Source organism: Zonotrichia albicollis, chromosome 2 (assembly GCF_047830755.1).
Source record: "Zonotrichia albicollis isolate bZonAlb1 chromosome 2, bZonAlb1.hap1, whole genome shotgun sequence".
Taxonomy (NCBI): Eukaryota; Metazoa; Chordata; class Aves; order Passeriformes; family Passerellidae; genus Zonotrichia; species Zonotrichia albicollis.
In genome coordinates this window covers 25,721,533-25,748,359 of record NC_133820.1, presented here as the reverse complement: position 1 = coordinate 25,748,359, position 26,827 = coordinate 25,721,533, and the positions used below count along the sequence as shown (strand labels likewise).

General features: G+C 42.1%; 1 protein-coding gene across 47 annotated transcripts in view; it reads right to left on the bottom strand.

Annotated features, from left to right (window-relative positions):
• LOC102072464 (uncharacterized) overlaps window positions 1–25,107 on the bottom strand; it is a 430,853-nt gene extending 405,746 nt beyond the window's left edge. For 10 of the 47 annotated variants that reach the window (XR_012578871.1, XR_012578892.1, XR_012578868.1 and 7 more), the window contains exon 1: window positions 24,610–25,093. The gene's annotated coding sequence lies outside the window, so the exon portion shown is untranslated. Of the gene's footprint in view, window positions 1–24,609 lie in introns of all 47 variants that reach the window. The other 37 variants (XR_012578899.1, XR_012578863.1, XR_012578897.1 and 34 more) reach the window with 16 other exon arrangements.
• Window positions 25,108–26,827: the final 1,720 nt, after the last annotated feature.

Sequence of the window (26,827 nt, the reverse complement as noted above, 5' to 3'; positions counted from 1 at the left end):
CTTTTTTTTCCCACATGAAAATTCTTCCTGAAACATACTTTCACACGCATGTTTTATAAACGTGTCAAGGTAAAAGACATATTAGGGTCATAACAGGGAATAATATCACATCTGTGAAAATTCAATTTCTGTGTAAGTATATGCTGCATTTTCTAGTTTCTTTCCTGATCCTGCAGAAATCAGTATCTAGTGTGTGCCATCTCATGTATGCACCAGTTTTCCATTTACCACATCCTTTTACAGTGAATGCAGTATTAATAGTGTTCTTATCCCTTCCAATAGAGCACATTGCAGCAGTAAAAATACTTCAGGCAAAATAGGATTATCATAGCTTACATCCACAGCACAGGACATGTAAGGTCAAAAGTTCTCCTTGATTATGGATATCCCAGTTGAGATACCACCCACCTCATTTTTTGAGACTACTTAGCATCCTCTCTGCTATTACGCTGACAGCAAAAACTTCATGGACTGCAGTTATGGCCATGAGCACTCTGTATTTTCTAAAATAAGATCCCAAGAACATTTAGTCTAACAAAAAATTAATGACAAGCTTGAGTCAATGAGAGTGTGGTTAGTGGGTGTGCTGGCATTAAAAGAGAACTCAGAAGAACCAGTAGAGAGATTGCCAAGATCTCCTTAAATGTGCCCACCTCTCCCCAGTAGGAAACCACTTATCCCTTCCTCATCCAGTCCCTGTATCATTCAGACTACCCAGACACCAAAAAAGATACACTTTGGTGTCAGGACCACCCCTCCAACTCACCATTCCTTGACACAATTCACAAATAAGCAGTTTACCTACAGAGAGAGGTGCCAGGGTGCTTAGCCATGCATAGCTGCACATGGATTTATGTTATTTTCACTGCACACCCCTGAACAGGGAGGTCTCCTGCCAGCAGCAGACATAGAGCCAGGCTGAGATCTGCAATGTGGATTGTGGACCCTGCTCAAGTGCCTGCATGATTCTCCCAAGTAGGAGCACAGAGCTTTTTCCCACCAGATGACAAAGGATGATAAAGTGGGAATAAGAGCAGCTCCATCCTGTTCCTCTGCACAGAGCCTGTCAAAGCCATGAGCAAGTGGGTCTGTGGGACAGCAGTGCTTTTCTTCCTGCCACAGAAAAACCAGCAGGACTTGGAATTTCAGGGAGGATCACTGAAGAAGAAGACTCAGGTATAATTCAGTCCATTAAATTAAAAAGAATTGAGGATGAGAGGTACAGGACACAAAGCAATCACTGCCCTTACTTGTGTGCTGTCTGGGGAAAAGGGCCAAGAGGAAACAGTTTTATTACCCCATGACTTAACTGAGCCAGGGGAAATACAGGGACACTTCTGACATGGATCATTATCAGTGAAGCTGCATAGCTCCTACCATAGCCTGTTCATTCTACATCCCTCAGAGACATAACTCTGCTTCTCAATGGCCTGCATATGAATGAATTACAGGAAAAATTATACACTGCTCAGTCTAGTTCTACTCCTAATGTACAAAATCCTTGCTGCCTGGCCTGGAAGGAGAAAGGAAGTTTATTTATTTAATTCCTCTCTAGGAAAAACCTTGGCAGTGGTTTTTCCCATCATCCAGCATTCCACGAAGTCCAGAAGAAACACTTTCAAAAATACCACCAGAAAACATCTAGAGTCCAGTTATAATCTGCTTCCTGCTGCTTTCATCATGTCCTCTCTGCCCTGGGACAGTTTAGCCTTCCTACACTGCAGAAAATGGGTGGTGAGTGGAGAGGATATAAAGACGTAAATGAGTGGACAAGATGGACACATCAACCACACAAAGCTCCCATAGCTAACACAGGAAAAGAAAAAGAGAAAGCTATCAAGGTAGTATCAGCATGTAATCCTGATGACAAAGCATCACACATTAACCCAATTCCTTCCAAGAAAAGAAGTAAAGGTTACAGGAGTAGGAATTCCCTGGTGCAAGACTGCAAAAAAACCTCAGAGAGTATTTCTTTATTCATGGCAGGGTTTAAAAAACAGCGCCTATTGGCTCTGGCACAGCTAGTGTATGTCACACACACAAGCACAGGCAGCAGACTCAGCCCTTCTGTGCTGTAGCATCAAAACAATTTTTGCATAAGCCTAGAAAACCCTCGGCTCCTGTCCCACAGGGGACACTCAGACAAACTATAAAAGTGTGTCTGAACTAATTTCTGGCTTCCCACATTTCTGTGCTGCACAGAATTCTTCCTGAGTCTACCCCAGCCAGATCTGTGAGTCCATACACACACTCTCTGGAGGCCTGCAAAGCATTCTCTGAGCAAGCATTAAAACACATCTTCTGAAATTATTACAACTTGAAACATTAGAGCAAAAAAATGAAAAGGGACCAACTGTCTGGATAGCCTGAAACCTATGCATGCAAAGGTTCCAGCAATGGAAAGGGGCTCTCCAGTGCAAAATTAAATTCAGACCTCACCTCATCTTTACTTCATTGAAAACCTTTGCTGCTTGATGATCAGAAAAGTTTCAAAACGCTGCACTGTCTGTGAGCCCCAGTGGCTGCTCAGACACACATATATGTGTGTGGGACAGCACAGTGCAGTATGGGAGATGGCAGTCACAGGGACTATGAGTAACATGGACAGGCAGCACAGAGCTGCAGCATGAAACAGTCCAGCAGAGATCTTACAGCTCTCAGTAATACCTAAAGAGCTGCTGTTTTCTCCAGAGAGCACTACTTGGAGAAGTCTGGAGCCAACCACTGTCTTCAAGGAAGAGAATTTCCATTTCATGTCTTTTCTCCAGAGGAAACACCACTAGCCTGGAAGGATTTGAAAAGAATTCCCATAGTACGAAATATTTTAGGTTTACAAGATAGGTGTGACCAGGCTTACCTATACAAATTGATTTCTCAAATATTTCTCCTGGTTCCTAGAAGATGCCCAAGCTCTTTGGCACCAGTCACAGCTGTGCTGGACACCGTGGTAAGAAGTGAAGAAAATATATGGTCATGGTGCAGTGCACAATTTTTGGTCAGCCTACAGAGATCACATGAATGATAGATAGCTTGCAACCACTGCCTGTGACACCAATCAATACCAACAGCCCAGCCAGGTAACAGATAATGCTTTGTAGGTGTCCTGGGGCAGCTATCAACTCTCCATTTTCCATTCATCAAGGCTCAACCCAGAACTCTTCCAGCACTGTTGTCACACTTTCTCCCCCAGCACAGAGGAGGCTGCTGCTCCCCTGATGGGTCTGTACTAATGTTCTTACCAAAATACAGACTAACACACTGCCATCACCCACCTTAACCACCATCAGCAGGAAAGAAATGCAAGCAGAGGCAGTGGCTTTACCACATAAAAGAAAGAGATGCAAGAACTATCAACTATTTAAAGATTAACTGCATATCTCTCAGGTTGGGAGAACTAGGAGATGAGGCACTTGCAATAACAGCATCAGCAGAGTCCCCAGAAAGTAAAGTTGAGTTTGATGCCAAGCCCTGTGTGCCTGATCCTTTGCTGCAGATGATCCCACAGGACCCCCACCATTCCCTACAATGTCTTGGGGCTTTCTTGTTCTCTGCTCTGCAACAGAAAGTGGCAGCTGCTCCTCCCCAGGACAGCCTGGCCTTGAATCCTCTTAGCTGCAACTTCATGTTCTTACAATCAGGCACTGTGTCAAAACAATGTCTTTTGGTTTATTTTGTTTTATTTATAAAAGATAAACACCTCATGGGAAAGACAGGCTGGCAAAACACAAATCTACATCCTTTCTCCATTTATTAAGAATTGTGAAAAACAAATAAACGTTTTGCTGGGAAAAGTGAATGTTCCAGCAGCCACATATGATCTCATTCTGGCACTGTGTTCATATGCCAGTTGAATCTCACAATGTAGTTTCAGACACCTGCATGCTGTGTGCATCTGTATTTCTCTCCCATATTTATGCAAAACATATTGAAGATAGGTACAATGCTGTCAGAAGAAAGAGCAGAAACTGCTCTTACAAACACATCAGTAGTCATGGAATTTCAGAGCCTAAAGAGAGAGTTGATCATTTCAATACCACAAATCACCACATTTCCCAGTGGCAATATATTTCTAACATCACTAGGAACTACATGTTCTTCCCACAGTTATTTCCTTCTGCATCTGTAATACTTTGCTTTCTGAAGTCATTTCATTGTGAATGGAGAGAAGTCAGGTAACAGCTGCAGATGGAGAGGGAAACAATCCAGGAAAATCTTGTGTCACTCTCTGGTCTTGTTGCTGCAATTTCAGGAATGGAGGCAGCCAGTTTGTTTGCTCTATAACCTGCAGGAAAAGACTAAAACTATGAGCTACAGCCTGCTAGATTTTCTACAACATCCCAAGACCAGAAAGAAATTAATAACATGAAGAAATAAATGGAATATCTTCTTCATTACAGATAGGAAGTGTGCTGAGGACTGTTAGCTTGTCAGTAGTCAATAACTAAAGAACTGCCTGACTTAGACACTTATTTGAAAAATTCACAGAAGTGCCAGGATTTGTTAGAGAGCATTGCAGTGGAGAGTTTGATCAGCTCCAGAGGCACTGGAAAATGCCGCCCATGTTTATGTAAATGTATGACCAGAAAGCCCACTCAAGGTGTTGTAATAACTGGTGCAGTTCTGATACTGTACTCTAGATATCTGATAATAACATTGTTTCAAAGTGATTACCAGGAGTTACCCATACAGCTAAAGAGGGAAAATTTCTATTGTGTCTTCAGAGAACAGTTACAACAACCTGATGCAAATCTAAGTGCCTTTCTTTATCTCCTTTTACGAGACCACTCTCCACAGCACTCCACTTTTCCCTTATCCTTTTCCAGTGAAAGATGTACTTAAAGCTTTTTTAGTTTGTTCCAATACTTGCAGAAACATTTTTCTTTGGAACTTAGGGCTGCCTCTCTTCGTGAACTGTTCTAACTGATCATCCCATTACACCAGTCCATTAGTCCTTCTTGAAGAACATCCCCTGTACTCACAGCTTTGTCAGAGTTGCACAGAGCCTGCAGCCCCAGCTTGGCAGCTGAGGGACTCTGGCTGACCTCCTCACCATGGGTATGTGTTGCAACACCACTAAATTGTTCACACCATCCATAATACACAAGGTATTAAGGTGTTCTCAGCATAATTTCTCAGTGTGACTTCTCACAGTAACACCCAGTCTCTTGAAGATTACTACTACTGCACTATTTACTTTCTGAATAGGAAATAAACCTACTTGAATCACAAGGAGAAAGAATTTAACTAAACCTAAGGAAATTATTTTTCTTAAAGTAACACCAATTGTGTGAGGTTTTTTGTATGCATACAATCTAATACACACACACACAGTTTGAAGCTGAAGTAAGTTAAAGAAAAAATGTCACTGCTGAATAAATGGCAGTCCTAAAAAGTCCTAAAAAGTGCAGAGTCTTACTCGTTTTTTCTCTTCTTTTTTCAGCAATAGGTCCTACAATACCAATTTTGTCCCTATTTCCAGTTGCTGTAGATGATGGGTGATTAAGATTTCATTCACAACCATTTATGCTAGCATGTCTTGAGACAAATCTGTAAAGGTAAATTGCATGCATTCATTTAAGTCTCAGACATCAAAGAAACTAAGATGAACCTTAAGCAGATTGCTTTTCAAAAACTAATTTTAAAGCCAGTCTCATGTTTTTGATCATTCTGAGCTGGAGGTAACTCAAATCATTTTCTCTTCATCTAATCTTCAGCATTGCTCACTGTTCTTCCCATGTGCTGAATGAAAAAAAGATCAGCAGATCAATTACTTAAAGCCTGTTGTAAAATGGCTGCATGCATTTTATAAGATTCATATTTGCTGTGGAGGATGATCAGTACAGATATTTATCGTGTAGTGAGGATGTAGCAGCAAGATTAATTCTTGGAAGAAATTCAGCTTGACAAATAAGGTACCATGCAGATACTGTCAAACCATATCCTCTCCAGTAAGATTGACAAGGCTGTTCACACACAGCAGCAATACCTAGGCCTGACCTGGCTGCAAGAGTGAAGGCCCTGCATCCAAAAACTGCTGTAATTCTTGTTGTCAGTCCCACCTTTCTTCAAAGAAAGAAACAAAGTACAGTTCAAAGAGGTTTGAAAAGGGTTTTCACACCTTCCAGTAAAATTGTTGCCTGTCTCACTTTGTCAAAGGTCTTTCATCAAAAATGTACTCTTCTGAACTGATAAAGTTCCTGTGCTACCCATAAACAAGGAAAGTCTGAGAATTCTTTTAAATTCAGAAATCCCACAATACAAAAGTCACTGAAACCAATTTTTTAAACCCTTTTTTTTTTTTTTTAATTTAGGATGTTTGATGTCTTTGCTGTCCCAACAGACAGGTAGTTAAAAGGAAGGCAAACTGTTTAAAAAGAAAAAGGGGGATGTGTGGAAACCATGCAACAAAGTTGCTACAAATGGGGCACTGCTATAGAACTCTACTTTTGAGACACAGGAGCAAGGGAATAAATCAAACAACTCAGACTGTCCAAGGCAATATGATGGAGCGTGGAATTTTTGGCACATAAGAGTCTCATGATTAATGAAAACACAAATAAAAATCAATGGCTGAGTTGTTCAAAGAACAAATTTTCCCTAGCAGTAAAAAGACTTGAATACTGGCTGCCAGCCTAATTTCATTAGGAAATGCATTCCAATTAATGGAAGCTCTGCAAACAAGAGATAATTACTAAGGCGAGCCAGAGGAAAGGCCTTATAGCCTTTCAGCTTCTCTTCCTTGGCTGCAGCTTGCCCTTTTCTCCATCCAATCCATTTAAAATAGGGTTCATTGGAATTCTGTAAGTGCATTTTCCAACCTCCTCACCATTCCTGCTGCACAGGAGTCTCCTTGCCTGCTTCTGTCATTGGCCTCATCCCCCACACACACTATGTACTGTAAAGTTTCCCATGCTGGGGAGGAATGTGTTTGTTCTCACATCTCAGTGTCTGAATGCCAGTTGTGCCATTATTTCTGTGCTACTTGTTCATATTCATTTTGATGCTACATTTCCTGTGCCAAATTAAATACTGGCACAGACAGGTGCCTGAAATCAAAGTTGTGCCTGCTTATGCTCTGGTGAATTTAGTTTTTTCACTTTCATGATTTCATTTCCCAGGAAAACAGCAATTATGTAACCTTAGTAAAACACGCCAACAATATTAAGCTCACAACTGCACTCCTTTCACCCCAAGGGCTTCTTTCAATGGGAGGATGGAAAGTTTCTTAAAACCAAACAAGCAACCCAGACCTTTTGTTGTAACAGACGTGCTTCCCTGTTCCATCTGCACGTAGGCAGACACTTGAGGTGCTTTGCCTCCCTCACGTCCCCTGAACGCTGTGCTCTCACACCAGCTCCACCATGTCTCTCTCCCGGCCTTGACCCAGAGGATGTTGGACAGCCCATCATGAAGGTGTGCAAAGAAGTGCCTGCTGCAGAGCTCAGCAGTGAGGAGGAACCATACTTGAAGTCCCTCCATTGCATACCAGAAGATGCAGCAGCCAGGGACAAGGCTGCTTGGCAGGAGCTGCATCCCACTTGGGTTTTTCACCCCGCTGCTGTGCAGAAAAAGTTCAGTTACATCCATCTATACAGTGAATAAAGCCTAAGTGGCTGCAACTCCATTCTCTTGCTCTCTTTGATGCCCAGCCCAAGCTGAGTGCCCATGGACCCAGAGGCTGCTGTGTCAGCTCACATGGGCCAGCATGGCACCCCAGGGCTCAGCACTGACTCCTGTGCAGTGAGGTGCGGCCACTCTCTCAGTGGCTGCCAGCTACCGTGGGTGTGGAAATATGTGGGTCAAGGCTACAAAACCCAAACATGAGCATAGAGGCAACCCTACTGCTTTTGGGAGACCTAAATCTCAGTAGGATATTCACTTCATCATCTGTTTACATTTAACTTATTTGAAAACTCAAGTGTCTGTCCACAGCCACCACGTGGCATCACCTGTATCCAGTATCTTCCCTAAAAGGCAAAATAAAAGGGTGCACACAGAAAAAGCACTGGTTTTCACAGAATCATAGAATTGTTATGGTTGGGAAAGACCTTTAAGATCAATTCCAACCATCAATCTAGCACCACCACCATCTTCACCATTAAACCATGTCCTCATGTGACACAGCTTCATGTTATTTGAGCACTTCCAGGGATGGTGACTCACCCACCTCTCTGGGCTGCCTTTTTCAATATTTTATAAGCCTGTCTCTGAAAAAATCTTTTCCTAATATCTAAGCTAAACCACCCCTGGTGCAACTCAAAGCCACTTTGTCTCATCCTGTTACATTTTACTAGAAGAGACCAAGCCCCACCTGCCTGAGGGCAATAAGGTCTCCCCTGAGCCTCCTTTTCTCCAGGCCAAACAACCCCAGCTGCCCCTGCAGCTCCTCATAGGACTTGCACTCCTTCCCTTTCACCAGCTTTGTTGCCCTTCTGTGGACTCACTCCAGGGTTTGTGGTAAGGGATACAGGACTAATTCACCAATTCCAATCACGTGAGTCACTAACGTAAAAAAAAATTTAAAAAAGAACAAATTAAAACAAAACAAAAATCCGACAAAAAAATCAGCCTATATCACCGACAGCAGCAGCACTATGCTAATCATTGTGATGCCAATACACTGCCAGTGTCCAGAGGCTGACCAGCTCTCCACATGCATTTTAGACACGGCTCTGCAGTTCTGAGTGTTGGGTCCGATGTGTAATGTACCTTTCTCTCCCACTGTGGCGATACGAGCTCATCATTTTAAAGGTCTTCCCTGGCATGGCTGCCAGGCTGTTTGTCTGAGCTGCAGTGGTATTTTTGGAGACAAAGACTTGGACAGGGTGCAGGACAGGTGGCCTGGCAGCAGTGGTAGGAAGCTATCAAACCGCGCAGCATACATTTCAAAACACAAACCAGGGGGAGAGGAGATAAATCATTTACTGTATTTAACTTAGCATATTGCTACTTTTTGTGACTCATATAGTCCTGCGGAAGACTCCCCAGACAGGTTAAGCCAAGTTTGAAAGAAAGACGATGTAAAGCTTACAGACTGCCAGGCATTTGTGATGTCAGTAGGCATAAATGCATGGAGGCAGCAGTGAAAACAACAAAATTGAAAATGGGAAGGCATCTATATCAGCCCATCTTCCTTCCCTCTGCCTGGGTTTCTGTGCTTCACTGGTCAAAAATAAACCTGAACCATCCTCTGAAGGCCAGTGCAAAGAGGCATCAGCCAGAAAAAAGCATCAGTACCTTGCACTCCACATGAAGAGTCTGTCCACAGCACTGCTGCTTGTAGTACCAGGCCAAGCAAACCCCCACCTCCTTCCAGGGGCAGGGCTGGACACCTGCCATTGTGTCACCAGGTCACTTGGCCAGAGCTGGTGGGCACCCACAGCACAGTCAAGCTACAGGTGGCCCTGACATGTAGCCAAGCACACACAGGAACCACCTGGAACCACATCCACAGCAGCACCAAGAGTGCAGCAAAGCTGGGGCTCAGTGGAAAATGTCTCACACAGTCCCTCTTGTGCTGTGCCCAAGCCTTGAAACACTTGCGCATCTCACTCTTGGTTACCCCCTTACTGAAGGTCTTCTCAGCAGCAAGCAACAAACAGCAAAAAGCCTTCTGACTGAACTGCAAAGGCATCCTTCTCTTTCTGGGGTACTTAGAGCTTCCAACTCTGCATGTCAGTGAAGATGTACTTGCAGTTTATAGAGAGGGCTGTCAGGCACATTTGACGGGACTACGCATGACGTGAGATTTGCAAAACCAGGCACAGTGCAATTTTTTCCCTCTGAGCCCAATTCAAATCAAAAACATTCAAACTAGGGACCTCTTTGGGAAGATTGCACTGCATAGCAATTCTTCTGAAGGTGGTTAGTTTTAATCCAGTTACCAAGAGCTACACTAATTCTATGTTTTTCATTTTATAATAAATTCCTTGAAAATCAAGATTTTCTGCACACTGGAACTTTTGTCCCCATGCTTTTAAATGTGCAGGCTGTTCCCAGCTAAACACAACAAAGGGGAGGCACCACCAACCTACTCAAATCCAACAAGATTCATAACAGATGCAGCCAGACAAGGGAAGCCCAAACTGGAGTCCCTGCACAAGAAAAAATTATCCCATTAAAACAACCACAATGCCAGATACTAGAGTGCTCATGGGGTGGAGAGATTTCATTGCAACTCAGCAGTGCGTAAAGCTTCAAGCAGACCTCATTGCTAGTTAGTCACAGGGTAATGCAAACACACGGCACAACACTATAAAAACAATCTTGTGCAGAGCTGCCCCCATCTCACAGAACAATTTATGAAAAAATTAGGATGTCACACAATGCTGCATGCCCTACAGCATGTGAAATTATCTTTACCAGACAAACTTATAAGAAAAGTCATCAGCTATACTTGGCTAGACATTTTCCCCACATCCTTCAACAATTTATATTGCATTCATAAATTCACTGACGGTGCTGTCTCTCTCTCTCTCCCTGACCCATCTCAGCCTGGCCCAGAATGGACACCAGAATAACCTGCTATTGTTTCCAGGGTCATCACAACAAGTGTGCCCCCGCAATCCTTCATTCTTTTATTGCAAATGCACACTGTTTCCATGCCTGGTTCTTTCTTCCATCTGAGTCAGGAGAATGAATCATCAAAAATGCTATTGTCAAAAGCTTTCTATGAATTATGTTCTGCACTGCAGTGGCTTGCTCTGCTCAGGATTCTCCAGTTTATTGGTATTTCTCTGTGGGATTGCTTTTTGAAATCACTAAACCAAAGTCTGATTATCCCCAAAAGGGGGCAGCCCATTTTAAGCCATTTTTAATGGGCATGAAATTGAAAGCAGAAGCCAGTTTGTTACACGACTGATGTCAAAAAGTAACATCATCATAGGTGTCCAGAAAATATTATTGGAAAAAAAAATGGAAGATGTATTATATATAGATATTATATAACTCAGCAATATCTGATTAACAGGATACCAATAAGCTCCAGGAACATACGTACCAACACACAATACCTACTGCTGTATTTGTCAGTCTCACTTTGTTTCAAGGGCATTTGCTCACATCAGGAATCTGGGGTACAGAAGAGAAGGAAGTGTTGCTGATCTTTGGTGTACAAGTTTATCCTATTAATATTCTTTAGCAAGTACAGACAATTAAGAATTCTGTGTGGGTTTTGATCCCCTGACCCTGCCTGGGGTACAAACTGAAGGCTCTGAATGACCTAAGTGAACCAAAATCTGCACCTCCTATAAGCCACACATACACCAAAATTAGACATCCTTGCTCATTATTTTGATGTTGAACAACTAATATAAAAGACAAAACTATTGTAAAAAAAGCAGAGTATAGAGATTAAAACTGGATAGTTTAAGTCTAGAAATAAGGCACATGTTTTGAACAATAAGAGCTTATGAAATGAGAATTCCCATACAGCAGATGCCAAACAACATCTGTGTATTTACTCTTCTTTGAAGCTACTATCTCTTTCTCAAGACTTTAAAATTTTTAAGACTTTTTTTTAAGGTTGCTTGCCTGTGACAGGCAATTCATGTCATAAATAGAAAGTTATTTCAGTTATTTTCAATTTCATTGCTTTTCTCTCGAATAAGTAGTCCTCCAAAATTGCTCTGCAAAAGCTTGTATTAGATCCTCTATCATTTGCCCTGGCAGATCACAGCTAGATGACTTTCTAGCAATACAGAGTCAGATGCAAGAATCCCTGGATCTCTTTCATGCTGAAAGTCAGACTAGAGGAACACAGCTCTTTTCCTTCTTACTGTCTATGACATGAAAGTCATGATCACCACCTTTTCCTATGTTCAACCAGATACTTAAGCTAGGTCCTAATGAAAATATCATCCTAAGACAATTAAATACTTATTTAGAGTGTCAGGAAATAATTTAATTTCTTCATAAACTCCACCTTATGCTACTTCTTTTTTATAAGGACACAGAAGCAGAATATACTATGAGAAAATAATTATGTTGGCCCTCAGGAATGTAAAAATTGAAAAAAACAAAAGTGATACCATTTCCAGTATTATGACTGTAAGGAGACCAGAAAATGGCATAAAGTATATCCATTTTAATGACAAAGGCTGTAATGAGAAAAAGAAAAGTGAAAAACTAATCTGCTTCAGAAGTCTGCATGATCTGATCCTCCATCAATTATCTATTCCAATCATGTAGAAAAGAGTTTCTGTCTACAGAGGAAATCCACTCTGGTAGTTAATCCTGCTGTCTTGTAGTTCCACCTGGAGACCTGAGGATACAAAGCATTATGTCCCTGGGTAGCACTGTGCAGCTCCAGTTTAACAATTCACTCATCACATCCTTGCCATGTGTATCTCCGGGAAGAACAGGGACGATGACAATCCCACACATTGATTTCATCCCACGCTGATGTAGCAGGAGCCCAGCTTCCAGCCCTGCCTTACTCCTTTGCAGCTGAACCTACCAACACACTCCCTGCTCAGCAGGAGGCTGCAGCCACAGCTCCGGCTCTGCCTCACACCATCAGCTGCCTAGTGAAATGTTCTAGGTCATGAACATCTGCAAATTAAACATCATAATGGGATCTCTGAATTACCAGATAATCACATTAAATCGCTTTTTCTGAAAATTACATACCTCAACTGATACAGAAATTAAAATGCAATAAATAGGATACAACCTTTCCCACCTGTGCAGGACTGCTGAACTATGAAATTCCCTTCACTGTTTAAAGTACCTAGTTTATAAAGGCCAGTAACTCTTCAACACATTTTGCTTTTATTTGTAGTCTGGTAAAGGCCTCTCTTTTTTCCTTGCAAACATGCCACTTTTGTGATCTCATTTCTTCTTTCATCTGCCTATTGTCACACAGACCCTTTGAGTGTGACAGTGGTTGTAATTCCTTTCCATATTTTTGTAGTTTTTCCTTTGGAATTAGCATCCCAGGTTATAGAAATAAAAAGTACCTCATATACTAACTTGAGCATGTCCACTTACTTATAGCTTGTGCATTTTATTCCTTTCCTACTAGGCATCTTCTTCATTTGGGCTTTCAATTATACAGAATTTCATCTCAGCAGAACTTTTTATTACATGGTGGTGAGATCAAATAGTAAACCACAGAAGATCTTTATAGACAGAGTACATTGCATTTAATATATGAGGGATATGAAAGGCTTTGTATATAAACAGCTTTTTAGCCCTAACTAATATATTTCCAGCAAGGGTTTTTTTACTGAACCAGTATCTTCTCAATTATCTTCAGATCAACACAGTATTTCCTTAAAAACATCCATATGTAATTTAATATCATAATAACCTTTAAATGTAAAGCCTTTTCAAAGTAACTATTTAGCTTCTCATGGCCTATATTTATCAGAGAACATGATTCCAAAACAGATTTCAGAGTGCAGTATTCCTTGATGCAGAATAAATCTTCATATACTCACAGAAACACCACTTAAAGAATTTAGGAGACATTAGGAAACATTTTCCACCCAGAGGCAATTGCATTAAAAAAAAAAAAGAAGCAAAATGTTTTACTGATTTTGATTCAGTTACATGGAACCACAAAACAGCAGTAGATTTTTAGTTACAGATGGAAAATTTTCTGCCATATCATTATTCCCATTATCCTGAGGTGGTCTATCCTCAAATACCACCATCAACAATGTCACTATTGCACTTTTTTATGTTCTTCTTCTTCCTCTCTGTACCTTCCCTTCATATCTTAAGAAATAAGGTTTTGGCATCAGGAAAATTCTTTGTAATTCTTTGACTCTGTAAGCTTTTCTGCCCATGGAAGACTTTCAGTCCAAGACAACCTCTCCAGGAATTATATTTTCCTTAGTTAATTGTATTCATGTTAATACAACATTTACCTATAAACATATACATGAACACACACGGACCCACTCTCTGTAAAGTAGCCTTGAGCTGGCCACATGTGCCTCTCCAAACTGAGTGGGTTGGGGTTAAAGCTATGACAACATGTTTTCAGATGTGAATTTGCAACAAAGGAAGACACTGTTCAGCCTCTTTAAATAAAAAAGCACACAAAATGCACTTTATTTGATCCATTTCTTCAAACAGAGTGTTTGAGCAGCTGAGGAACAGCTGGGATTGAAGCTCCAGCATGCTGCAGAGTGCCCCAGCTCCCGAGGTTCTGCCCTGGCATTCTGTACCTGACACACAAGCCTTGCCCAGCACAGATACACCCACGGTGCTGGGGCCCACCCATGTTCCGTGGCATGCACAGGCCTATTGTTTTCACTCAGCTGCTTACAATCACTCATAAGTCTGTCAAGATTCATGAGCACTTCTCACATACAATTGTGGGAACAGAAGTTCAACTTCCATGCCATTTTGCTCCATGACAAACAGCGCTGATCTTTAAAGCTTGGGGAAAAAAAAGAATATTTTTATGACCTCATTGCAGTTCTTCCTAGCTGTGACCCTGATGTTTGTGGAAAGAGCAAAGAATCACATGCCATACATCTTGCTAATCCATTCAGTTCTTGTGCTTAGGAATCATCCATAAATAGCTACTGCTCATAGAAAATACTTGTGCCCCTAAGGCTGGGTGCTAGGTTGCAACCAGAAAGCTCCTAACCAGTATTGCTCTTGGCATGTATGCCTATGACATCAGTATGTATTTCTCTTCCATCAAGGTTAGTCAGTATCTTTCATACAGATGATTTAATAATCAAGTGTTCTGAGCAGAGGTGTCAGACAGGTGAACAGTTCTCCCAGGTAAGTGTGCAATGCCTGCGGGTGGGCAGGTCACTGGAATGCAGACACACAGAGCAGCAGCACTCTTGTCTTCTCAGTAAGGACACTGATAGTTCTGGCTACACATGAGACAGCCACAGCCAAGTTCGCTCTCCTCGCAAGATACAGAAGACTATCTTGCCAGAAAAATGAGATAAGATAATAAGTTGTAGACCGTAACACTTAAAGACCCAAGCCACAAGACTAAGAGAACATTACACTAAGCTCCAGCTGAACAGCACAGTCCTTTATCAGATACCTTCAGTCCAGCTGTAAAACAGCAGAGCACAGCTCAGCACAAACTGGGGGGAGCAAAAGAAAGCAACTGGATCTTCTTTTTAAACCTAATGGCAAATTATCAGTTCTCATAAGAAATTCAATTTGGGGCAAAAACTGGGGAGAAAGGATATTTTAAGGCATCACTTCACAGAGGAGAAAGAGAGAGTTCTACCAATGTTACAAACAGTTCCAATGTGTAAGTGTTGCTGCAATTGCTGGAGAATATGGACTGTGCATGTTGTAGGCTGCTGGCACTGGTAAACTGAAACAGGAATTGAACATAAACACAGAGTAGGATTTCAATGAAGTAACTGAAACAGGGATAGGGTGGGGAAGGATGTATTTTTATGGTCACAGGGAAAAAAGTGTAAATTTGTTCTTGAGGACAAACACGGAGGGACACGCTTTCTATTTTGATTTCTGTAAATTAAAAAAACCCAACTATTTGAAAAAGAATTTATCATCACAGTATAAAAAAGATTCTCACTGAGACCAGCACCTGAAATTTGGTTATGCATTTGCTCTTGGGTACTTATCAAATTTTGTATTTAGTGGTGTCATCAGCACGGTCCAGTGGATAAAAGAGTAGCTTGAGACTCATTGATACTACCCCTGGCTCTGTTTCTAGGTAATCTGGGCATGTAATTTCAAAGTCCTCTGCAAAGCAAGCCAGCTTTATTATTTTCAGTTTTAGTAGGATGGAAGGATAAATCGTTCCAGTGGGACAAAGTGGGAGAGAAATGGCACGTACAATTACTAACTGTACTAATTGTATGTGAAATACCTGGATTCAACTGAGGAGCATTTTCCACTGCTTTAGCAAAAAGGTGAAAAACATCCAGGTGAACATTAACTGTTCTAAACGCAAAACATTTTCATGCATTACTCTCAGCCCTGTCAGTAGTGAACAGCATTAACAAAAACTGAACAGATACAGCTATAGCTAAATGCAATGGACTTTCTAAAGATCTGACTTCTAAATTCTAGTTCTTGAGGATGGGAGCAGAACCTCATTAAGATCCCTTGGGCTCATCATGATATCCAAGTTGTAACTCTGAAATTGGTTTTTCTTTCTGTCACCAAACATTTCAACATTAAGACATTTCAATATAATCTTAAACAATCACAGCTCTGAAGAGAGCCACAAAATTCTTTCATAGGTAAGCAATATAAACACAGTCACAGGAAAAATCTCTACTAAGGTTTTCATACAACCTCTGTCAAGCAGAATGCAGAATGTCCTCTAGCCCAACATAAAAATTTCATCTTTGTCCCTTACTGCATTTAGTCAATTCAGAAAACTTGCCTCAGTTGGGCACTACATTCATCTGCTCTGGTTACAGGCCAAAAAATAGATAACAGAAGGAATAAGAAGTCAGATTCCTGGTCTCTTTGTCTCTGTATTTAGGAAGGCTCAAGAAACATGGTAAGAGAGCAACAGGAGAGGGGAGTACTGACATCCCTTAAGTTCTAAAGCACACGACACGACCTTCCCTGCTTTCATACCTGCCAGCAAAAACTTGAACATAAAACCAATTCTTTGATATAATATCTGAGTAGAGCAAAAGACTGCATTAAGTTTTATCAATATTCAGAGGCCTGAAAAAAGCTCCAAAGTTCTCTAAACAAATAGAGGTCCTCTTGGAAATGGTCATAAATTGCACAAAAAACCACCCTGAACTGAAGCAATGTTTTTTATATGACAGGAGTCTCTAAGAGTTCAGATCTGAAAAATACAAGTCTTCAAAAATCACAGACCTTTTTTACTGGGATTTATTTTTGCATCATGTTTGTACTGTTACTAATATTCCAGTGGTGAGTTTACCTCACTGTTACAAAGACAAACCTTGCTTGCTCAGTTTCACCTTCTAGACAGTGCATTTCATCATGCTGGCATTGGCTACAGTGAAGAATTCCTTCCCCTGTGATGAACCAGAACAGGTACAAAAACAGAGCAAGCAAAACTGGGCCAGCTCTCTTTGGTGAATCAAGCAGATAGTGAACTTGGGTTCCATTTTTTCTAATCCTTTACTGTCATGACATTATCTAACCCCTTTTCTCCCTCTTAACAGCAATATAATGTACATGTGCAAAATACTTCTCTATCCTTAGTACTTTCATTACATCTCCAAGAGCCACAGCAGCTCACTAAAACCTCACTCAGGGTACACTACAGCTTGCACCCACTTTACTAACACCATCAGACCCCTTTGCATCAGATAGCTTTCCTCTCTCTTAGATTTACTGTGGAAAACTGATATTGTTACCATCTAGGTCATCAATAAAGTGGTAGTCACTGCTAATAAACAGTTCTTATAGGATCCTACAGAAAGGTACACACTCAGTGAGGATTACCCATTTACAGTCATGTTTCATAGCCTGTCTGCCAGCTTTTAGTCCATTTAAGAAGCATCAAATTGATTTCATTTCAGTCTAGTCACTTGATCAAAAAATCATGCCTCACAGAAGCATATTATATATTACTTCAACGCAATGGCATTGATCGAACTGTTTTTGTTATCTCTCAAAAAAGAGAATAAAGAAAGGAATAAAAAGGCAGGTTGATAAAATCTATTTTCCAAAAATCACGGGTGACTAGACTTAATGAATGATAGGAAGCTTAAATGTAGCCCAGTGAGAGAATTTCTTTCATTTTTTCCAGGACCAGAGCCAAATTGATAGGCTTCCAATTATCCAGAAGATTCCTCTTGAAAGCATTGGTGACAAATTTCCAAGTTCACTGTAATTTTTCCATGTTTCAAAGCATACTGAAAAATTCAGGCTTCATAACCCAAAGAACTCTACAGTGAATTCTGTAAAAACTTGTGGGTATTAGTTGTCAGGTCCAGATGTTTAAATAAACCAAACAGTAGCACAAGAGCAGCTCCCATAGCAGAGATGGAGGAGGCTGTTTTGTGCTTTACCATCACCACCAGCAGAAATACAGTCTCAGTACTTTATCCTCTACTGACACCTGAAGAAAAGGTGATTCAATGAATACTTTCCCTAATTCTAATAGACATTTTTCAACCAACAACAGCCCACTCTTTTTTCAGACTCCTTTTGTTCTTAGTAGGCTTCTTTAAAATAAAAAAAGAAAGGCAAGAAAAAGGTATTTCATCCATTATTCCATTCACCACTGAGATTTCTGTGTGCCTTTATCAATTTCTTAAAGTACTTAACTTTTATTTTATATAAGATTCATACTCCTACTGTCTCACTTGGGGATTTCCACAGCAATAATTTTTCTTTGTTGGGTTTCCTTTGTCTTTTTGGTTATCAAGTCTAACATTCTTAGACAGGAAAAAGCTGTTTTATCATTTTTATTTGTCTTGAAACTCATTTTCAGTACTATAAAACTGGTCACTTTCATAAACCAGTGAGAACAGGGACTTAAATATATTTATTATAGGAAAATTGAACAAAATCATGATCACTTATGCCTAAATGGCTACTTATTAGTGATTTGCATGCCACGTAGAGAAGCATTGTAGGAGAGGAAAAGCTGTGGCACTTCTGACTACAGCTACCATGACACTCAGTACAGAACCTCTCTGTCACAGAAAATCCTTGTGTGAGTCCCCCTGAGCTCTGTTCTCTGCTGCAGAAAAAATCACCCAAGAGAGGCTGCTGGCTCATGGCACAGATGGGGGCTCCTTGCAGGCCACCCCACTCAGCCCCTCGAGGAGCAGCAGCACAGACCAGATGGCTCCAGGCTCACCCTGCAGCAGCCTGAACCACAAGTTTCCTCAGAACTGGCTTTGTAATGTCCCTCTGATGCACAGCAGAGCAATTCTGCCTGCAGCCTCCCATCCAGGGAAAGTTAAAGACATCTCCGTTGGATTTAGGGATATTTACTTGGCTCTGGCCAGCTGAGATACAAACTAGACAGCAACTTGAACAGCATTTCCAAGATCAGATACCAAAACACAAATTCAAGAACAGGACACAAAATTCAATGGGAATTATATGCAGATCAAGTGAGGAAAAGATCTTTTATCAGTGCAAGGCTTTATGGTAGAAAGACTGTATTTATTAATGGTAGTTTAGTATTTATACCATGCCCCAGGACTATTCTTTCTGCTGTGCAAAGATCAAAAAAAGCCTTTTTACTTTAGAAAGAAAAAAGTAATTTTCTAGATGTCAATGGACTGTGTTTTCTGTTCTTCTGCAATAGCTATTCTCTGAAAGCTTAAACGGATTGCTCTTTAACCATAATGTTGTTAAAGAAATGCCAGGAAGTTTATTCATGGTTTATTAATACTGCAGAGGGCCCAATGCAGCAAGATGTCCAGACTTCCAAAAAACAGGCTTGCCAACCATCCCCTTGGCCAGTTTCCAATCAAGGAAGAACATTATAGCCAAGCTGCAGCTACAATGACTTCAGAATTTGTTGAAAAAATAAAAAGTAGAATGATCCAATACACAAAGTCTTACTCCAATTTTATACACACACACACAAAAAAAAAAAAAAAAGGTCCCAAAATGCCACCCACATTTTATTTGCACCACCACATAAAGTCCAGACAAGGTCTGTAAGAATATGTTTTCCCCAAATGATTTTTCAGAATTCAGGTTGGTGTCCTGACACCAAAAGGCAAAGCCCCTAACCAATTGCAGTACATTTTTTAATTCTACCATATGCTTTCTTTCCCTGCAGAATATTGATAATTCTGTCATCTGGGTTCCTCTTATCTTTTTGATAAATGAGGCTATTGCCTTCCTAAGTCATTAAGGCATTTAACCTCTCCTTTACATTTGAAACACATATCTGATATACAAAATAATTATGAAGCCCTTCACTAGAAAACTATTTTGGCCAACACCAACTAAACTTAGGTTTGCAGTTTCTGAGATCTTTTCAGATTGCTCTCTAACAAGATTACCTGCATTTCCTTCATCAGGCCCAAACATGTTGTCTTTTCAAGGTTAGTGTCTGCAGATTTTTGTTCATCTCTGGAGCATTACAGTATGAAAAAGAGGTTGTAAAGTGATAGTTTTCCCATGAAAAATAGCTCAGCTTCTTCTGAAGGCACATTCCACTATTGATCAGTCACCTTGCTCTCTATGAAAATGAATGACTATGATAAATAGAAGTGTGCTGTTGTATTCCTTTGTAGATAGAGGATGCCAGCACAAGGTCCAGAAACAGACTCCCAAGGCATTGCAAGGCTGTCCCTCAGCAGGGTTTGGGGAGGGAGAGGGCAGGGATTCCACCACACCCATTCCCAAGCATTCAACTCCTGCCACCAGGCAATGCCTCCTCACCTCTTACTCCTCTGTATTCCAGAAATGAAAGCAGAGACATTTCAGGTGTGATTGCCTGTCCCAGTTGTTTCAACTATTCATAAAGAAAAAAATCCTTTATTATAAAAGTTGCCCACAAAAGGGTGGCTGTTCAGTATTTCTGGTGAGGAAAACATCTGTCATTATTTGACACTCAGGCAACCTTTTTTCTTTTTCATAACATATGCAATATTAGGAATAATGAGTTTACCAGGACTCCAAGTCCTATAAACACAAAGTGTTGGGGTTTTTTTAGAGCATTCTCAAATGCAGAACTACTTCAATAATACAATTTAAATCCAAGGATTATGTATCAGTGTTTCTTCTGTAATTCTTTTTCTTCAAAAACAAAAAAAATACTTTATCAAACTGCACAATCACAGGGAAAAATCTGGGAGCCTGACAGGCAGAAGCCATTCACTTTTCATGGTGCACTGTTTCTCACCATCTCAGTGCCAAAACATTTCTGCAGAGCTGTCGCAGGGGAATTTGAGGTAAAATCCCTAAGATTTATATTAAGCAAGAGTTTGGGTATCAGGTGACAGTTATTCTTAAATCTTCCTAATGAGGTCATAATGAATTTTGTTTTCAAACACAGTGTTTCTGATTCCAAAACTTAACTTTTAAAGAATCTGATGGGTTTTAGACTTCATTTTAACATGTATTTCTAAATGTTTTAAGGTTCTTTTAAGGTGGCAACCACCTTTGAATACATACCCAGCTCTCCTGACATGTAAGCTGAGACAATTGTTCAGTAAATCTTGTCATTTAGCTCACTGGGATTGAGATTTCACTTCAGGTTTTGGCTTAACAAAACCAGGGATCCATCCTAAGAGTGGATCTAGCACCTAGAAAGAGGATTTTTCTGCCCCTCTACTTTGCTCTCATGTGACCCCACCTGGAGCACTGCATCCAGCACAGGAGGAACAGGGACCTTTTGGAGCAAGTCCAGAGGAAGGCCACAGAGAAGCCTGGAACATTTCTCCTATGAAGACAGGCTGAGAGAGTTGGGGTTCCAGTAACTAAAGGGGCTACAGCAGAGCTGGAGAGGGAATTTTTACAACGGCTTGTAGTGATAGGACAAGCAGGAATGACTTTAAACCACTCTTTTAAGTTCAAAGAGGGCAGGTTTAGATCAGTTCTTAAGAAAAAAATCTTTAGTGTGAGGGTGGTGAGGCACTGCACAAGTTCCCCAGAGAAGCTTTGGATGACCCAGCCCTGGAACTGTTCAAGGCCAGGTTCAATGGGGCTCTGAGCAGCCTGGTGTAGTGAAAGGTTCCCTGCTTGACAAGGGCTTGAAATGAGATGATCTTTAAGGTCTCTTCCAACCCAAACCATTCTATGATTCTGTAACTTTTCAATATGGTTTATTTATTCAGTGATACCAAGGAGACAGCCTTAGCAGTTTTTGCATAATTCTCCTATAATGCACATGGACTTTGGGATTTTTTTTTTAAGTACCAGTAAATAGCAGTCCTAAACAATGCAATATTACTTCATACTGTTAAACACCAGGTACTATGTGTTTTGTTTTCTCCATTCTACTCTAGGCTGTTATGAAAACATAAACAAACTTAAAACATTTGTTGCTATTTGTGCTATGTATAGCTCTACTCAGCACAAAGTCTTTTTCCCTTGTTCATTACTTCTCTCTGGAACTGGGAAACTTTTCTTGAAGCAGTATTGTTTTTCATTTGGGAAAAAAAAGAAGGCAAGAGAAAATGAAGTATTTAAAAGTCTCACATTTTACAGAGTACATAACACCCAGTTATAAATATGCTACAATCAGCACACTACAAATTTTATGTAGAAAGAAACAGATGATGGTGGAATTCAGTTCGTGCTAAGAAAACAGGAACAGGGCTTAGAAGAATGCTTACATCTGTCCCTAATTTGCTTGCACATAAACCCACGGTAATCTGCTTTATTGCCAAAGTCATATAAAGAAATTGAGCACCAAGCAGCATAGGTAATCTTCAACTGGAGGCCCTCCAGCCTAATTAGACACAAATGCCCAGAAGGCCAGAGACTGAAATATGGCATGTAGATTTTGAAATATATGAAGAGACAGAACAGTCTCATTAGCAGCCATCCGGGTGTGTGCTTAAGCCTCTGAAGTTCCTTTTCTGACTGAGGGAAGGAGTAAGCCATGTCCATGCCCGAGGCTAAGCACAAGGAAAGCATCCCGCTCTTTCTGGAAATGGTCCTGATCTCCCAACCCCCATCCCAGCACACTCCTACTGGGCTTTGTGCGACTCTTGAACTCCTTTGTACAGACATACCCACAGTCAGCCAGCTGATTTAGTACCAATAATGCTGGAAAACCAAAACATTATAAGTCATTGAAAAAATGAGACAAAGAAGCAATTCTGTTGATAGTTTATAGAGATATTGGTTTGTTATTCACTATTTAGTAGATACATTTCTTAAAGAAAGTTAGTCATGGAGTTTTGCCAAATGCCATTTTCAAAGTGATAATTTTCCTTATTTCAAACCACTAAATGCTTTTATTTTTATTGCATCAAACAATTATTGTTGGCTACTTTCTGACTACAATCTTGTCTCTCTTCGATTTCATTTATGCATCTGTTTTATAGAAAAATGAAAAACTATGAGTGAATTAAAGAAATAGACAGAGGAGAAGTCCATGACAATTTTAAGGCAGAATGGCTGTGGCAGAAAAGGCTCTGTGCAGAAATGACCTCCATGTTGCAGATTTCAGGCACTTTCAGGGACTATCTTTGGAACCATAATAGCTGCACTTAACTAACCAGAGGGTGTGATAGAAATGTTTTTATCAAGTTATCTCCATCTAAGTTATTTGGAGGAACAATGCAAGGCAACACATTGTTTCCTTTTTCAATTGAATTTTTACATTATCAGGAAATATCACACTGGCCACAAAACTATAAACAACTTTTGGTTTTAGTAACGTAAAAGGAGCTTTGTGCTTCTTCTTCTGCAAACACAACACAAAGGAAACACAGGGACACAGGGGCCCAGAAATCTTGTGTGCAATAAAAAATCATGGATAAAGCCTTCTGTTAATTGACATTCAAGGTCAATTTGTACCTTTGCTTGTGATACTGTTGTTGTATCAGTGCCTGAGATCACCAACCAACCCCATTCTCTTGGTAAATTTTATGGGAAGAGCATCTGACATCTAACCTTAGTAGAAAGCACCACTGAAGTGTTACTATTACAAAACAAATAGGCAAATGTTAACTGGGGATAATTTTTTAAAGAACTTTTCCTAAAGATTATTTTTAATGTTTTTTGCATTTGTAAAGGTCCTGTTTGGGATTTTTTTTAAGAATATGTACCAGGATATGAGCTGTTCTCTTTTGAGAGAACGCTGTGCCTTAGGTTTGAGTTTCAAGGAAAGAAAATAAAGCAGTAAGAAAGGATTTACTTGGCCGCAACGTGGCAAGCCTTGCAGTACATCCCATGGCCGTGTGACCGCACCCAGCGGCGCAAACCGGGGGATGCCCCTCGGGCAGGGGCCCGCAGGCCGCCGGGGGAGCGGAGCCTTGGCCCGCGGGCCTGTCTGCCTCCAGGCCACGCGCAGACAGACAGACAGACAGACATGAGCTCACCGCCCACGCAGGAGCCAGCTCGGCTCCTGAGCCGCACGGCCTCGCCACAGAAAGCCGTGCCCAGCCGGGAGCGTCTGTGCCCTGCTCGGGCAGCAGAGCTCAGGCGGCAGAATCCGCCCCGACGTACCGGGATCCTGCACGGAGCGCCGGGAGGGAGCGCACGGGCCCGGCACCGCCACTGCCCCGCCGGCCCGGGGGCACACGGCACCAGCGAGGCCCAGCCTTCGCTAAGGACAAATGTAAACAAGAAGAAATAAAGGGGGAAGCGGGCAAGCCTTGGCTGGTTGAAGCGCATGGAAGGGCAGATGGCACCTGTGTGGGCCCAGGCCTAGGCTAGAGCCAAGCGGCCCCGAGGGCACAAGCAGGGGCGGCTGTCTGGGACAGGTTGTGGGGATGTCCAGCCAAGCCAAGCCAAGCCAAGCCAAGCGGAGGCCGTCGGCGAAGCCAAGCGCAGTGGCAGAGGCTAGGAAAGGAGATGCCCCGGGCGGGCAGGGTGGCGGAGGCGGAGGGCAGTGAGGGGGAAGCCTGCGAGCCCCGGCCCCAGGGAAGCAGGGCTCAGCTCTGAGCTGAGGAGCTGCACCCTCCCCGAAGCAGGTGCGCCATGCACGGCCCGGTGCCTGACCCCGAGGGCTGCCCCGGGGACCCTGCATCGCCCCGACCCCGCCACGGGCAGCATCCCTCTTACCTTCCGCTGCGGGCGGGGCCGCTGCTCGCCCGCTCCCCCGGCTGCTCCTGCCAGGGGCGGCGGGGCCGGCCTGGGGACCCCGCGGGGCAGGGGCGGCCGGACCAGCCCGGCCCAGCCCAGCGAGGCGGCGAGGCGCGCCCGGGGCCGGCGGCGGCGCGGAGCCGAGCGGGGAAACCCGGGCTCTCCCGGCTCCCCCGGCCGCCTGGCACCTGTTGCCAGGGAAACCCAGGTGTCTCCTCATCCGCGGCCATCCCCGGCGCAGCGGCGGGGGCGAGGGGCGCGGGGGCGGCGGCGCTTGCGGCGCGGGGGAGGCGGCGGAAATTTAACAGGCAGCTTTTTCTGCTGGGAACGTGTCTTTGGGCAGGTTTCTCCCAGTTTTGGGCACGATAAACCTGCTCGTCTGTTAAGCTAGGGCCTGTTTCAGAAGGAGTAATTGTGATTTGGGCAGGAATTGCCAGTCCCTGCAAGCGCAGAGAGGCTCCTGTCTCCTGGCCTTGTTATGCAGGACTCTGTGGAACAGGTGGAGAAATCATGAGCAGATTTCCTTTGGCTTTCTGACAGTGGAGAGCGATGTCATTGCATTGACTGGTTCAGCAGCAGTTCTGTATGTAGCATAAGGGCATGCCAGTCTGGAGGAGAAGATCACAGAAATTACGCCACTCAAAAATTGCCTCCATTCCCTTCCTTGCAGTTGGCAACTAATCAGTTCCAGGAATTTGAGGGAGGCTGTGTATTAAGGTAACTCTGCAGCTAGCTGGGCTTGCCAGCACCCACTCACCCTTAAGGCTGACCCTTTGTGCCACCTCTGTCTCTCTCTGACTGAAGACTTGTCCTTTGCATCTTTCTTCTGCAACATAAAGGGTGGGTCTCTTCATTTGGATCCTTGTGGTACTTCTTTATTTCCAGCATCCTGTAGTACTCTGCCTATAAACTAAAATACTGTCTTACAATAAAAGTTAATTTGACATTTTCTGATTGGATATTCATTACAATTAATTTTCTTATAAGTACTTGATATTATCTTTTCTTTCCCCAGGAGAAGTTTGAAGTTGTTTTGTATATTTTCTGCTTCAAAAACCAAAAATGAAGCATGACTGTATATATTTTTGATATATAATGTTAATAAACAAGAAATGTATATGATTTTATTCCATTTAATATATCAAGACCTGACAGATAGATGGATTGCCTCTGCATAGGCCATCTTCTGGCACTGGGGGCCCAACAGTAGATATTACAATCCCATATCCTTCTGCCAATAATACTGGGGAGAACCTGACACTGGGCAATAGGCATTTCTGCCCTATAGACCTTTTAATCCCATTAAAAATCACCAGGCAGTGGCTGGCTTTCTCTTATCTCAGGAAAATCACATCTGGTTTCAGCATGTATGCCCTCTCTCCCACATGGCTGGGCTGGCATCTCTTCTGAAACTCCAGACCAGTCCTATCCTAACAAAAAACTGGTCATAGAGACAGTGCTGCTGTTGTTTTGTAAGGGAAGAAATTCGGTCAAATTAGAGAGAGAAGGATATTTTGTTTCCAGATACATTCTCCTGCAGCAGCTGCTATGGTTTTATACATTCTGAAGTTGTTTTGCCACATCAGCACTAAAAACTGTCATAAAACATCAAAGAAATCAGCTGAACAAGAGACAACTCAGTACCTGTGCTGTGTACTCGTTTCAGTTTCTGTGTCAAGATAGGCCACAGGTAGCAGTTTTCAGAGTCTGTCAGATCTTCAGACCCCCTGCACACTGACCCACCAGGCAAGGTCCTGTACTTTTCCCTCATTTGAGCAAGGCTAAAAGCTCTCTTGAGGATTAGAAGGACACATGCTCTGTCTAGCATGTGCACTATTAAATGATCAGTAATTACTTCTTCCTCAGTTCTATGCATAATTATTTCACCTTTCTCACTGTCTTAGGTTGAAAGATTTAGCTGGGGGTGTGTATTCTATTTGCCACCTGTTAGAAGTGGGGCAATTATCTTCTGTTAATTGTGCAGTTTATCTATTCCACAAACCAATCCTCTCTCCAGGAAATATCTTCTGTTAATGGGCCATTGAGCCTCACTGAATGACTGATAAAATTACTTCATCCCACTGGGAGAAGGTCTGCCCAGAGGGAGGAGCCAGGCATTCCTACCTGGATATGATCTGAGATTTGGAACATCAGAGCGGCCTTTTCCCACTGGATTCCCAGAGGAGCAGCTTTCTTC